Below are 16242 nucleotides of genomic sequence, written 5' to 3' on the forward strand. Positions count from 1 at the left end.
CAGAGCCAAGGAAACTTTCTGTTGGTTTCAGAGAATGAAAATAAAATTGCTAGAATCACTTAGCCAATCACCTGACCTAATTCCAATAGAAAATTTACGGGAGGAACAAAAGCACAGAGTTCATTTAAGGAGTCCACAGAACCTTCAGGATTTGAAAAGTGTTTGTGTGGAATAAGGGGCCATAATCACACCTGGGCAATGTATGCGACTCGTTTCTCCATACAGGAGGTGTCCTGAAGATGTCATCACCAACAAAAGCTTTTGTACTAAGTATTAAATACATTTCAGTAACATTGTTCAATAGTTTTTCCCCGTGTAAATTCTCATTATTACGTACAACTTAATTTATGAACATCTATGTTTTTTTTTTTGCCTGTGTGGATTGGATGGGTTGTTACCGACATCTGTTGAGAATTTCATGTCAATAGCACCTTTAGAAATATATTTACTTAGAAAATTGGTGCCGTGTTCAATACTTATTTCATCCACAGTATAAGTGCCCCCCAGAGGGACAGGCACCCTAGTTTACAATGCCAACATTGATGGGTCTGGCTGCATTCTGCAAAGAAATGGAAAAAAAATGTGTTGTAATGGTACCAATTTCACCTCTTGTATATCTCAGGGTAGCAGAAATGAGAATTCTATTGCTCCACCGTGAATTGTCAGAAGGGGACTGTGTGTAACTCACATTAGAATTGTTGTCTTGTACACAGTAAACTACCAGAGGTCCCAACCTATGCAACTCCTTTCCCACCAGTGGTAATAATTGAAGTAGTTATGAGACAATTTTTTTGGAGAACCATGTTATTAAGAAAATAGATGTCAGTTACACATGATCTTTTTTTAGTTAATATTTCCCTATCAAATTCTTTTTATTAAACATTTTTTTAAATTATTATACACCCACACAATGTTCTAATCTGTTTTTTCAGTCTGACATCTCCTTTTCCATATTTTACAGTCAGAAATATTATTTTGAAATAATTCACAAATATAAATGTGAATTTGACACAAAAATCATATTAAAAATAATCTGGCCAAAATATATATAAATATTCATAACATTTTGGATTTAGTAATTATTGGACACAACAGCATACACTTTTGCATGGTCCAACGCATTTGATTAGTTTTAAGAAACAGAAGCCTTGGCTCTAAGCTATGCAGGAGAAAATCCAAGCATAATTCAGTTTAACAATCTTCAGCATGTGTTTATTCCAATTTAAGATTGTGTTTTTACATGGGTTTGTGAAGACATGTCAGAGATGCAATTTGATCGAACAGATATATGTATTTTAAAGTGATTACGGGTAACATGTTTTGAACATAAGATACATTGTATCAATGCATCTACAGTATATAATAATATTGTATATAATTTTGATTACAAATCTCATATTGTTTTGTATCTGCAGCTCCTATGGAAACCTTTGTTGCCATGGTAGCAGACTACAATAAAATGCTCAGTAGCCTATTGATGAAGTGAAGTTACTATTCTTTCCATCACTCCTCTACTTCTTGCTAAGTTTCTAATACTCAAGACATTGTTCCCAACCATCCCAAATTTAGCTGTTACAATTTGAGGGCTCAGTCCCTCCGTAATGGCTTCTAAATACTCACCTCTCTCCAACGTCTTCATCGCCCCCTAGCTCTTCCTTCTAGGTGGGGTGGGGAGATATAGTTACATAGTTATTAAGGTTGAAGGAAGACTTTAAGTCCATCTAGTTCAACCCATAGCCTAACCTAACATGCCCTAACATGTTAACATAGCTCTCTTTTCAGTGTATAAATGAAATGTAACTATTCCATTCTTGTCCTGCTATACTTGCTTCACTTTGACACTGAAACCGATGATCTTATGTTGGCTGGTAGCCGCTCCAGTGATGAGCCACAGTCAACAATGATGTAGATGGGTGAGTTTGGTGATCTTGAGCTGTCAGTGAACTCAGAATCAGTTACCGTTATACATAGAGGTACATTATATATAACAGTGCATTTCTATGCGCTTGTATTCTACAGGTGAAGAAAAAGTCAAATTTTTATATTCCTAAAATACTACTAAAAATGAAAAAGTTACAAATAAGTCATTTTGTTTTTTTTGAGAGTCTCCCTGGGACTCGAGCAGACAACCTCTATAACCTCTATTCTACAAGAAGGAGCTAAAGGTATTTAGCCATAGGCTCTAATGATATTATAGGGAGAATTTTGAACTGAACTGCAGCCACTTATCACACAGAAAGATTATACTGAGACCTAGAGATACATCTGTACATAGCAGTGTACTTTTATGTCTCTGTATTGTAGAGAGAGAATAAAAACATATTTTTACGTCCTATAAAATTACTAAAAATAATGAAAAACAATTACATAATTGTCATTTTTACTGCACTTTTTTTTTTTTTTTTTTTTAAATACACATTACAAATCAGCAAATAACACAGACTTATTTGGTGTCCTTGTAATTGAAATGACCCGCATATCTAAGCAATCAGATTATTTACAGATCATAAAAAAAGGAGGGATGTGTGTTATGGAGTGAAATCCATCAAAAAATTAAATGAAAATGTAGCACTGAGGCTGTGTTCACACACATAAATGCTATGTTATTGCATTTTTCTGCAGGTTTTCTGAAAGTGTCCGCACCACATGATGCAATAACAATATTCTCTAACTATTGCGTGTTTGCTGCTATTCTTTTATTTGTATTACCCCATATTTAACCCCTTTCTACCATTGGATGTACTATTCCATCCATGCGACCTGGGTCCTAATTCCCATGGACGGAATAGTATGTCACATGCGATCAATCGCGCTCCCAAAGGGAGCGCCGCCGATCGCGGCCGGGTGTCAGCTGATTATCACAGCTGACACCCGGCACTAAATGCCAGGAGCTGTCATGGACTGCTCCCGGCACTTTAACCCCCTATACACTGTGATCAAACAAGATTGCAGCATTCCGGTGGCATAGGGAAGCATTGCGCAGGGAGGGGGCTCCCTGCGTGCTTCCCTGAGACCCTCAGAACAACGCTATGTGATCGTGTTGTTCTGAGGGTCTCCTCCCTGCAGGCCCCCGATCCAAGATGGCCACGGGTCCTTCCGGGTCCAGCAGAGAGGTGGCTTCTCAGTGCCTGCTGAGATCAGGCGCCGGCAAGCCTCCTTCACTGTTGTGAATTCTGTTTTTGGCTCCCTCTGGTGGCTACTGGTGGTACTGGCTTACTTTTGTCTTTTATTTCCAGTGCACCTGTTCCCATCAGGAATTGGGAGTTTCCTATTTAGTTTGGCTTCTCAGTCATTCTAGTGCCGGCAATCAATGTTACCAGAGCACCTCTGTTGCTTGCTACCTGCTCCAAGTCTGCAATTCAGCTAAGTTGGATCTTTTGTATTTTTGTGTTTGTTTGTCCAGCACGCATTAATATTCTCTTGCTGCTGGAAGCTCTAGTGATCTGAAATTACTACTCCGGTGTCATGAGTTGATATCGGAGTTAAAGGTAATTTCAGGATGGTTTTTTAGGGTTTTGAGGTGACCGCGAAGTCCTCTTTCGTATTTTCTGCTATCTAGTCAGAGGGCCTCTCTTTGCTGAACCTATATTCATACTGCGTACGTGTTTTCCTCTTACCTAACCGTTATAATATGTGGGGGGCTACTATCACTTTTGGGGTTTCCCTGGAGGCAAGTCAGGTCTGTGTATTCCTCTACTAGGGGTAGCTAGATCTCCGGCTGGTGCGAGACGTCTAGGGATAAAACGTAGGCACGCCCCCCGGCTACTATTATTTGCGTGTTAGGTTCAGCATCGCGGTCATCTGAGATTCCATCTTCCTAGAGCTAGTCCGTTTTTACCTGAGTCCCTGCCATTGGGAACCATGACAGTATTGCCGGCCATAATGTATTAAAGGTATTGGCTGAAGAAAGAGAGAAAAAAGAAGTTTCTGACACTTTTTTTTTTTTTTTTACTCAGAAGTTCTGTCTAGCCATAATTGCAATCTGCTGCTTTTTTCTCTCCTCTTAACCCCTGAATGGCTCAGATCTCAGCTGTTGAGAAATGGATATCCAGAGTTTAGCTTCAAACCTGAATACTCTTGCTTCTAAAGTTCAAAATATCCAAGACTTTGTTATACATGCTCCTATGTCTGAACCCAAGATTCCTATACCTGAGTTTTTTTCTGGAGATAGATCTCGTTTTTTGAATTTTAAGCACAATTGTAAATTGTATCTTTCTCTGAGATCTCGCTCCGCTGGAAACCCCGCTCAGCAGGTTAAAATTGTTATTTCCTTGTTGCGGGGTGACCCCCAGAATTGGGCATTTGCATTGGCACCAGGGGATCCTGTGCTGCTCAATGTGGATGCGTTTTTTCTGGCACTGGGGTTGCTCTATGAGGAACCTAATTTGGAGATTCAGGCTGAAAAAGCCTTGATAGCCCTTTCTCAAGGGCATGATGAAGCTGAAATATATTGTCAAAAATTTCGAAAATGGTCTGGGCTTACTCAGTGGAATGAGTGCGCCCTGGCAGCGAATTTCAGAGAAGGTCTCTCTGACGCCGTTAAAGATGTCATGGTGGGGTTTCCTACGCCCACAGGTCTGAATGAATCCATGACTATGGCTATTCAGATTGATCGGCGTTTACGGGAGCGCAAACCTGTGCACCATTTGGCGGTGTCTTCTGAGCAGGCACCGGAGAATATGCAATGTGATAGAATTCTGTCCAGAAGTGAACGGCAGAATTATAGGCGTAAAAATGGGTTGTGCTTCTACTGTGGTGATTCTGCTCATGTTATATCAGCATGCTCTAAACGTACAAAAAAGGTTGATAAGTCTTTTGCAATTGGCACTTTACAGTCTAAGTTTATTTTGTCTGTAACTTTGATTTGTTCATTATCATCTTTTACCGTGGATGCCTATGTGGATTCTGGCGCTTCCTTGAGTCTTATGGATTGGTCCTTTGCCAGGCGCTGTGGGTTTAGCCTAGAGCCTTTGGAAGTTCCTATCCCTTTGAAGGGTATCGACTCCACACTATTGGCTAGGAATAAACCACAATTCTGGACACAAGTGACTATGTGTATGACTCCTGACCATCGGGAGGTGATTCGTTTCCTTGTTTTGCATAACTTGCATGATGTCTTAGTGCTTGGATTGCCATGGTTGCAAACTCATAATCCAGTCCTTGACTGGAAAACAATGTCTGTGTTAAGCTGGGGATGTCAGGGGGCTCATGGGGAAGTACCTTTGGTTTCCATTGCTTCATCTACTCCCTCTGAAGTTCCGGCATTTTTGTCTGACTATTGTGATGTTTTTGAGGAGCCAAAACTTAGTTCTCTCCCCCCTCACAGGGATTGATTCCTGGCAGCAAGTTTCCTAAGGGTCGTTTGTTCAATCTGTCTGTGCCTGAGCATGCTGCTATGCGAGAGTATATTAAGGAGTCCTTGGAAAAGGGACATATCCGTCCATCCTCATCCCCTTTAGGAGCAGGTTTTTTTTTTGTGGGTAAAAAAGATGGCTCCCTGAGGCCCTGTATTGATTATCGCCTGTTGAATAAGATTACAGTCAAATACCAGTATCCTTTGCCACTATTGACTGATTTATTTGCTCGTATTAAAGGGGCAAAGTGGTTCTCTAAGATTGATCTTCGGGGTGCGTATAATTTGGTGCGGATTAAGCAGGGAGATGAGTGGAAAACTGCATTTAATACGCCCGAGGGCCATTTTGAGTATTTGGTAATGCCTTTTGGTCTTTCTAATGCCCCTTCAGTCTTTCAGTCCTTTATGCACGATATTTTCCGTAAATACCTGGATAAATTTATGATTCTGTATTTGGATGATATTTTGATTTTTTCGGATGACTGGGAGTCGCATGTTCAACAGGTTAGGAAGGTTTTTCAGGTTTTGCGGGCCAATTCTTTGTTTGTAAAGGGTTCAAAGTGTATTTTTGGGGTTCAGAAGATCTCTTTTTTGGGGTACATTTTTTCCCCTTCTTCTGTTGAGATGGATCCTGTCAAGGTTCGGGCTATTTGTGATTGGACGCAGCCTACTTCCCTGAAGAGTCTTCAGAAATTCTTGGGCTTTGCTAATTTCTATCGTCGATTTATAACTGGGTTTTCAAGTGTTGCTAAGCCTCTGACTGATTTGACTAAGAAGGGTGCTGATGTTGCCAATTGGTCCTCTGCGGCTGTGGAGGCCTTTCGGGAGCTTAAGCGCCGCTTTTCTTCTGCCCCTGTGTTGCGCCAGCCTGATGTTTCGCTCCCTTTTCAGGTCGAGGTTGATGCTTCCAAGATTGGAGCGGGGGTGGTTTTGTCGCAGAGAAGTCCCGATTGCTCAGTGATGAGACCATGTGCATTCTTCTCTCGAAAGTTTTCGCCCGCCGAGCGAAATTATGATGTCGGTAATCGGGAGCTCTTGGCTATGAAGTGGGCATTTGAGGAGTGGTGTCATTGGCTTGAGGGTGCTAGACATCAGGTGGTGGTCTTGACTGATCACAAGAATCTGATTTACCTTGAGTCTGCCAGGCGTCTGAATCCTAGACAGGCGCGCTGGTCGTTGTTTTTCTCCCGGTTTAATTTTGTGGTTTCATACTTGCCAGGTTCGAAAAATGTGAAGGCAGATGCCCTTTCTAGGAGTTTTGAGCCTGACTCCTCTGGTGATTCTGAGCCTACGGGTATCCTTAAGGATGGGGTGATTTTGTCTGCTGTCTCCCCAGACTTGCGACGTGCTTTGCAGGAGTTTCAGACTGATAGGCCTGATCGTTGTCCGTCTGGGAGACTGTTTGTTCCAGATGAGTGGACCAGTAGAGTCATCTCGGAGTTTCATTCTTCTGTGTTGGCAGGCCACCCTGGAATTTTTGGTACCAGAGATTTGGTGGCCAGGTCCTTCTGGTGGCCTTCCCTGTCTCGGGATGTGCGTACTTTTGTACAGTCTTGTGATGTTTGTGCTCGGGCCAAGCCTTGCTGTTCTCGGGCTAGTGGATTGTTGTTGTCCTTGCCTATTCCGAAGAGGCCGTGGACGCACATCTCTATGGACTTTATCTCGGACCTCCCGGTTTCTCAGAAAATGTCCATCATTTGGGTGGTGTGTGACCGTTTTTCTAAGATGGTTCATTTGGTACCCTTGCCCAAATTGCCTTCTTCATCGGAGTTGGTTCCTTTGTTTTTTCAGAATGTGGTTCGTTTACCTGGTATCCCGGAAAACATCGTTTCTGACAGGGGATCTCAATTTGTGTCTAGGTTCTGGCGAGCGTTCTGTGCCAGGATGGGCATTGATTTGTCTTTCTCGTCTGCATTCCATCCTCAGACTAATGGCCAGACGGAGCGAACTAATCAGACCTTGGAGACTTATTTGAGGTGTTTTGTGTCTGCTGATCAGGATGATTGGGTCGCCTTTTTGCCGTTGGCAGAGTTTGCCCTTAATAATCGGGCCAGTTCTGCCACTCTGGTTTCTCCTTTCTTTTGCAATTCAGGGTTTCACCCTCGTTTTTCATCTGGTCAGGTGGAATCTTCGGATTGCCCTGGAGTGGACACTGTGGTGGATAGACTGCACCAGATTTGGAGTCATGTGGTGGACAATTTGAAGTTGTCTCAGGAGAAGACTCAACAGTTTGCTAATCGTCATCGTCGTGTGGGTCATCGTCTTCGTGTTGGGGACTTGGTGTGGTTGTCTTCTCGTTTTGTCCCTATGAAGGTCTCTTCTCCTAAGTTTAAACCTCGGTTCATAGGTCCTTATAAGATTTTGGAGATTCTTAATCCTGTATCTTTTCGTTTGGACCTACCAGCATCTTTCGCCATTCATAATGTCTTCCATCGGTCGTTGTTGCGGAGGTACGAGGTACCGGTTGTTCCTTCTGTTGAGCCTCCTGCTCCTGTGCTGGTGGAGGGTGAATTGGAGTATGTTGTGAAAAAGATTTTGGACTCTCGCGTTTCCAGACGGAGACTTCAATATTTGGTTAAATGGAAGGGATACGGTCAGGAAGATAATTCTTGGGTGACTGCCTCTGATGTTCATGCCTCTGATTTAGTCCGCGCCTTTCATAGGGCGCATCCAGATCGCCCTGGTGGTTCTCATGAGGGTTCGGTGCCCCCTCCTTAAGGGGGGGTACTGTTGTGAATTCTGTTTTTGGCTCCCTCTGGTGGCTACTGGTGGTACTGGCTTACTTTTGTCTTTTATTTCCAGTGCACCTGTTCCCATCAGGAATTGGGAGTTTCCTATTTAGTTTGGCTTCTCAGTCATTCTAGTGCCGGCAATCAATGTTACCAGAGCACCTCTGTTGCTTGCTACCTGCTCCAAGTCTGCAATTCAGCTAAGTTGGATCTTTTGTATTTTTGTGTTTGTTTGTCCAGCACGCATTAATATTCTCTTGCTGCTGGAAGCTCTAGTGATCTGAAATTACTACTCCGGTGTCATGAGTTGATATCGGAGTTAAAGGTAATTTCAGGATGGTTTTTTAGGGTTTTGAGGTGACCGCGAAGTCCTCTTTCGTATTTTCTGCTATCTAGTCAGAGGGCCTCTCTTTGCTGAACCTATATTCATACTGCGTACGTGTTTTCCTCTTACCTAACCGTTATAATATGTGGGGGGCTACTATCACTTTTGGGGTTTCCCTGGAGGCAAGTCAGGTCTGTGTATTCCTCTACTAGGGGTAGCTAGATCTCCGGCTGGTGCGAGACGTCTAGGGATAAAACGTAGGCACGCCCCCCGGCTACTATTATTTGCGTGTTCAGGTTCAGCATCGCGGTCATCTGAGATTCCATCTTCCTAGAGCTAGTCCGTTTTTACCTGAGTCCCTGCCATTGGGAACCATGACACTTCACTGCCTGTCAGATCGCTGATCTCACAGTGCTGTGCAAAGTGTCAGATCAGCGATCTGACTTTATACAGTGATGTCGCAGCCTGGGACAATATAAAAAAGTTAGAAAAAAAATTATACTGTGTAAAAATATTTTTGAAAAGATTCCTAAATAAAGAAAAAAATTAAATAAATATTGTTCCAGTAAACACATTTCTTTATGTAAAAAAAACCAAAACAATTAAAAGTACACATATTTAGTATCGCGGTGTCCATAACGACCTGACATATAAAACTTTCCCACTAGTTAACCCCTTCAGTGAACACCGTAAAAAAAAAAAAACGAAGCAAAAAACAATGCTTTATCATCATAACGCCGAACAAAAAGTGGAATAACACACAATCAAAAAGACAGATATAAATAAACATGGTACCGTTGAAAACGTCATCTTGTCCCGCAAAAAATGAGCCACCATACAGCATCATCAGCGAAAAAATAAAAAACTTATAGCCCTGAGAATAAAGCGATGCAAAAATTATTTTTTTATATGAAATAGTTTTTATTGTATAAAAGCACCAAAACATAAAAAAATGATATAAATGAGGTATTGCTGTCATCATACTGACCCGAAGAATAAAACTGCTTTATCAATTTTACCAAATGCGGAACGCTATAAACGCCTCCCCCATAGAAATTCATGAATTGCTGGTTTTTGCTCATTCTGCCTCACAAAAATCGGGATAAAAAGTGATCAAAAAAGTCAGGCACCCGAAAATGGTACCAATAAAAAGGTCAACTAGTAGTCCTGAAAAAAACAAGACCTCACGACTCTGTGGGCCAAATTATGGAAAAATTATAGCTCTCAAAATGTGGTGATGCAAAAACTATTTTTTGCAATAAAAAGCGTCTTTTAGTGTGTGACAGCTGCCAAGCATAAAAACCCGCTATAAAACCCACTATAAATAGTAAATTAAACCCCCCTTTATCACCCCCTTAGTTAGGGAAAAATAATAAAATAAAAAAAATGTATTTCCATTTTCCCGTTAGGGTTAGGGTTGGGGCTAAAGTTAGTAATAGGGTTGGGGCTAAGGTTAGGGTTAGGGTTGGGGCTAAAGTTAGGGTTAGCGTTGGGGCTAAAGTTAGGGTTAGGGTTGGTGCTAAAGTTAGGGTTAGGGTTGGGGCTAGAGTTGGGGTTAGGGTTTGGAATATGTTTGCGGTTGGGGTTAGGGTTGGGATTAGGATTAGGGGTGTGTTGTGATTTTGCTTTTTGCTCCCTCTAGTGGTCATTAGTGATTTGACTCTGGAGCGTCTGTCTTTTCCTATATCCTCACCTGGGCCGTTAGTTCAGGGGCGTTGCTATATAAGCTCCCTGGACCTTCAGTTCAATGCCTGGCATCGTTGAAATCAGAGCTAATCTGTTGTGCTCTTGTCCTCTGATCCTGGTTCCTGTTTTTCAAGCTAAGTCTGCTTCTTTGCTTTTTGCTTTTGTTTTGTTTGGTATTTTTGTCCAGCTTGTTCCTATCTGTATCCTGACCTTTGCTGGAAGCTCTAGGGGGCTGGTGTTCTCCCCCCGGACCGTTAGACGGTTCGGGGGTTCTTGAATCTCCAGCGTGGATTTTTATAGGGTTTTTGTTGACCAGATAAGTTATCTTGCTATATTCTGCTATTAGTAAGCTGGCCTCTCTTTGCTGAACCTGGTTCATTTCTGTGTTTGTCATTTCCTCTTACCTCACCGTTATTATTTGTGGGGGGCTTGTATCTTGCTTTGGGGTCCCTTTCTCTGGAGGCAAGAGAGGTCTTTGTTTTCTTCTCCTAGGGGTAGTTAGATTCTCCGGCTGGCGCGAGTCATCTAGCGATCACCGTAGGCATGATCCCCGGCTACTTCTAGTGTTGGCGTTAGGAGTAGCTATTTGGTCAACCCAGTTACCACAGCCCTATGAGCTGGATTTTTGTATCTTGCAGACTTACACGTCCCTCTGAGACCCTGTCCACTGGGGTCATAACAGTATGCCAGGCCAGTATTAAATGTTTAATGCATTGCAGAAGTGGGATTATAAGAAAGAAAATTTTGAGGTTTTTTTTCCCTCTCTCATTTTTTTTTTTCTTTTCCCCTTTACCTCAGAGTGGCATAAGCTTGCTGCAGACATGAATGTCCAGACCTTGATTACAAGTGTGGACCAGCTTGCCGCTCGTGTGCAGGGTATACAAGATTATGTTACCAGAAATCCTAGGTCTGAACCCAAGATTCCGATTCCTGAACTGTTTTCAGGAGACCGATTTAAGTTTAGGAATTTCAGGAATAATTGTAAATTATTTTTGTCCCTGAAACCTTGTTCGTCTGGAGACTCTGCTCAACAAGTAAAAATTGTTATTTCATTCTTACGGGGTGACCCTCAGGATTGGGCTTTTTCGTTGGCGCCAGGAGATCCGGCATTGGCTGATATTGATGCGTTTTTTCTGGCGCTCGGTTTACTTTATGAGGAACCCAATCTTGAGATTCAGGCAGAGAAAGCCTTGCTGGTTATGTCTCAGGGCCAGGACGAGGCTGAGGTGTATTGCCAAAAATTTCGGAAATGGTCCGTGCTGACACATTGGAACGAGTGTGCACTGGCCGCTAATTTTAGAAATGGCCTTTCTGAGGCCATTAAGAATGTTATGGTGGGTTTTCCCATTCCCACAGGTCTGAATGATACCATGTCCCTGGCTATTCAAATTGACCGGCGGTTGCGGGAGCGCAAAACCGCAAATTCCCTCATGTTGTTGTCTGAACAGACACCTGATGTGATGCAATGTGATAGAAAAACCGCAAATTCCCTCATGGTGTTGTCTGAACGGACACCTGATTTGATGCAATGTGATAGAATCCTGACTAGAAATGAGAGGAAAATTCATAGACGCCGGAATGGCTTGTGCTACTACTGTGGTGATTCTACACATGTTATCTCAGCATGCTCTAAACGTATATCTAAGGTTGTTAGTCCTGTCACCGTTGGTAATTTGCATCCTAAGTTTATTCTGTCTGTAACTTTGATTTGCTCACTGTCATCTTATCCTGTCATGGCGTTTGTAGATTCAGGTGCTGCCCTGAGTCTTATGGATCTCTCATTTGCTTAGCGCTGTGGTTTTATTCTTGAACCATTAGAAAATCCTATCCCTCTTAGGGGTATTGATGCTACGCCATTGGCAGAAAATAAGCCGCAGTATTGGACACAGGTTACCATGTGCATGACTCCTGAACACCGCGAGGTGATACGTTTTCTCGTTCTACATAAAATGCATGATTTGGTTGTTTTGGGGCTGCCATGGTTACAGACCCATAATCCAGTCCTTGACTGGAAGGCTATGTCAGTGTCTAGTTGGGGCTGTCGTGGTATTCATGAGGATTCCCTGCCTGTGTCTATTGCTTCTTCTACGCCTTCGGAAGTTCCGGAGTACTTGTCTGATTATCAGGATGTCTTTAGCGAGTAAAAGGTCCAGTGCATTGCCTCCTCATAGGGAATGTGACTGTGCAATAGATTTGATTCCAGGCAGTAAATTTCCTAAGGGAAGACTGTTTAATCTGTCGATACCTGAACATACCGCTATGCGTTCATATATCAAGGAGTCTCTGGAGAAAGGACACATCCGTCCGTCTTCTTCCCCTCTTGGTGCGGGATTCTTTTTTGTGGCTAAAAAGGACGGATCTTTGAGGCCTTGTATTGACTATCGGCTTTTAAATAAGATCACTGTCAAATTTCAGTATCCTTTGCCGCTGTTGTCTGACTTGTTTGCCCGGATTAAAGGTGCCAAGTGGTTTACCAAGATAGACCTTCGTGGTGCGTACAACCTTGTGCGCATTAAGCAAGGGGATGAATGGAAAACCGCATTCAATACGCCCGAAGGTCATTTTGAGTACTTGGTGATGCCTTTTGGGCTCTCTAATGCCCCTTCAGTTTTTCAGTCCTTTATGCATGACATTTTCCGGAACTATCTGGATAAATTTCTGATCGTTTATCTGGATGATATTCTGGTTTTTTCTGATAATTGGGACTCGCATGTGGAGCAGGTCAGGATGGTCTTTAAAATTTTGCGTGAAAATTCTTTGTTTGTCAAGGGCTCAAAGTGTCTTTTTGGTGTACAGAAGGTTCCCTTTTTGGGGTTCATTTTTTCCCCTTCTGCTGTGGAGATGGACCCAGTCAAGGTCCGAGCTATTCTTGATTGGACTCAGCCCTCGTCAGTTAAGAGTCTTCAGAAGTTCTTGGGTTTCGCTAACTTCAACCGTCGTTTTATCGCTAACTTTTCTAGCATTGTGAAACCTTTGACGGATATGACCAAGAAGGGCTCCGATGTGGTTAATTGGGCTCCTGCTGCCGTGGAGGCTTTCCAGGAGTTGAAACGTCGGTTTACTTCGGCGCCTGTTTTGTGCCAGCCTGATGTCTCGCTTCCCTTTCAAGTTGAGGTGGATGCTTCAGAGATTGGAGCAGGGGCCGTTTTGTCGCAGAGAGGCCCTGGTTGCTCTGTTATGAGACCTTGCGCCTTTTTCTCTAGGAAGTTTTCGCCTGCCGAGCGAAATTATGATGTGGGCAATCGGGAGTTGTTGGCCATGAAATGGGCATTTGAGGAGTGGCGTCATTGGCTCGAGGGTGCTAAGCATCGTGTGGTGGTCTTGACTGATCACAAAAATCTGATGTATCTCGAGTCTGCTAAACGCCTGAATCCTAGACAGGCCCGCTGGTCATTGTTTTTCTCCCGTTTTGACTTTGTTGTCTCGTATTTACCAGGTTCAAAGAATGTGAAGGCCGATGCTCTTTCCAGGAGCTTTGTGCCTGATGCTCCTGGAGTCGCTGAACCTGTTGATATTCTTAAGGATGGTATTATCTTGTCAGCTATTTCTCCTGATCTGCGACGTGTGTTGCAGAGATTTCAGGCTGATAGGCCTGATTCTTGTCCACCTGACAGACTGTTTGTGCCTGATAAGTGGACCAGCAGAGTCATTTCCGAGGTTCATTCCTCGGTGTTGGCAGGTCACCCAGGAATTTTTGGCACCAGAGATCTGGTGGCCAGATCCTTTTGGTGGCCTTCCTTGTCTAGGGATGTGCGGTCATTTGTACAGTCCTGTGGGACTTGTGCTCGAGCTAAGCCTTGCTGTTCTCGTGCCAGCGGGTTGCTCTTGCCCTTGCCTGTCCCTAAGAGACCTTGGACACATATCTCCATGGATTTCATTTCTGATCTTCCGGTGTCTCAGGGCATGTCTGTTATCTGGGTGATATGTGATCGCTTCTCCAAGATGGTCCATTTGGTTCCTTTGCCTAAACTGCCTTCCTCTTCCGATCTGGTTCCTGTGTTTTTCCAGAACGTGGTTCGTTTGCACGGCATCCCTGAGAATATTGTGTCAGACAGAGGATCCCAGTTCGTTTCCAGATTCTGGCGATCCTTTTGTAGTAGGATGGGCATTGACTTGTCGTTTTCGTCTGCTTTCCATCCTCAGACTAATGGACAGACGGAGCGAACTAATCAGACTTTGGAGGCTTATTTGAGGTGTTTTGTCTCTGCTGATCAGGACGATTGGGTGACCTTCTTGCCGTTAGCTGAGTTTGCCCTTAATAATCGGGCTAGTTCCGCCACCTTGGTTTCGCCGTTTTTCTGCAACTCTGGTTTCCACCCTCGTTTTTCTTCGGGTCATGTGGAACCTTCTGACTGCCCTGGGGTGGATTCTGTGGTGGATAGGTTGCAGCGGATCTGGAATCTTGTGGTGGACAACTTGAAGTTGTCACAGGAGAGGGCTCAGCGCTTTGCCAACCGCCGCCGCGGTGTGGGTCCCCGACTACGTGTTGGGGATTTGGTGTGGCTTTCTTCCCACTTTGTTCCTATGAAGGTTTCCTCTCCCAAATTTAAACCTCGTTTTATTGGTCCTTACAAGATATTGGAAATTCTTAATCCTGTATCCTTTCGCCTGGATCTTCCTGTGTCGTTTGCTATCCACAACGTGTTTCATAGGTCCTTGTTGCGGCGGTACGTTGTGCCTGTGGTTCCTTCTGCTGAGCCTCCTGCTCCGGTGTTGGTTGAGGGCGAGTTGGAGTACGTGGTGGAGAAGATCTTGGATTCTCGTCTCTCCAGGCGGAGGCTTCAGTACCTGGTCAAGTGGAAGGGCTATGGTCAGGAAGATAATTCCTGGGTGGTCGCCTCTGATGTTCATGCGGCCGATTTAGTTCGTGCCTTTCACGCCGCTCATCCTGATCGCCCTGGTGGTCGTGGTGAGGGTTCGGTGACCCCTCACTAAGGGGGGAGTACTGTTGTGATTTTGCTTTTTGCTCCCTCTAGTGGTCATTAGTGATTTGACTCTGGAGCGTCTGTCTTTTCCTATATCCTCACCTGGGCCGTTAGTTCAGGGGCGTTGCTATATAAGCTCCCTGGACCTTCAGTTCAATGCCTGGCATCGTTGAAATCAGAGCTAATCTGTTGTGCTCTTGTCCTCTGATCCTGGTTCCTGTTTTTCAAGCTAAGTCTGCTTCTTTGCTTTTTGCTTTTGTTTTGTTTGGTATTTTTGTCCAGCTTGTTCCTATCTGTATCCTGACCTTTGCTGGAAGCTCTAGGGGGCTGGTGTTCTCCCCCCGGACCGTTAGACGGTTCGGGGGTTCTTGAATCTCCAGCGTGGATTTTTATAGGGTTTTTGTTGACCAGATAAGTTATCTTGCTATATTCTGCTATTAGTAAGCTGGCCTCTCTTTGCTGAACCTGGTTCATTTCTGTGTTTGTCATTTCCTCTTACCTCACCGTTATTATTTGTGGGGGGCTTGTATCTTGCTTTGGGGTCCCTTTCTCTGGAGGCAAGAGAGGTCTTTGTTTTCTTCTCCTAGGGGTAGTTAGATTCTCCGGCTGGCGCGAGTCATCTAGCGATCACCGTAGGCATGATCCCCGGCTACTTCTAGTGTTGGCGTTAGGAGTAGCTATTTGGTCAACCCAGTTACCACAGCCCTATGAGCTGGATTTTTGTATCTTGCAGACTTACACGTTCCTCTGAGACCCTGTCCACTGGGGTCATAACAGGGGTGTGTCAGGGTTAGGGGTGTGGTTAGGGTTAGGAATAGGGTTAGGGGTGTGTTGGGGTTAGGGGTGTGGTAAGGGTTGGACTTGGGGTTAGGGGTGTGTTTGGGTTAAGGGTGAGGTTAGGGTTATGGTTAAGATTGGGATTAGGGTTAGGGGTGTGCTGGGGTTAGGGGTGGAGTTAGAATTTGGAGGTTTCCACTGTTTAGGCACATCAGGGGCTCTCGAAATGCGACATGGCGTCTGATCTCAATTACAGCCAATTCTGTGTTGAAGAAGTAAAATGGTGCTCCTTCCCTTCTGAGCTCTGCTGTACGCCCAAACAGTGGTTTACCCCCACATATGGGGTATCAGCGTACTCAGGACAGATTGGACAACAACTTTTGGGGTCGAATTTCTACTGTTACCCTTGGGAAAATAAACAATTGGGGGATATCAGGGGCTCCGCAA

This window comes from Ranitomeya variabilis, chromosome 6, assembly GCF_051348905.1.
Source record: "Ranitomeya variabilis isolate aRanVar5 chromosome 6, aRanVar5.hap1, whole genome shotgun sequence".
Lineage (NCBI taxonomy): Eukaryota > Metazoa > Chordata > Amphibia > Anura > Dendrobatidae > Ranitomeya > Ranitomeya variabilis.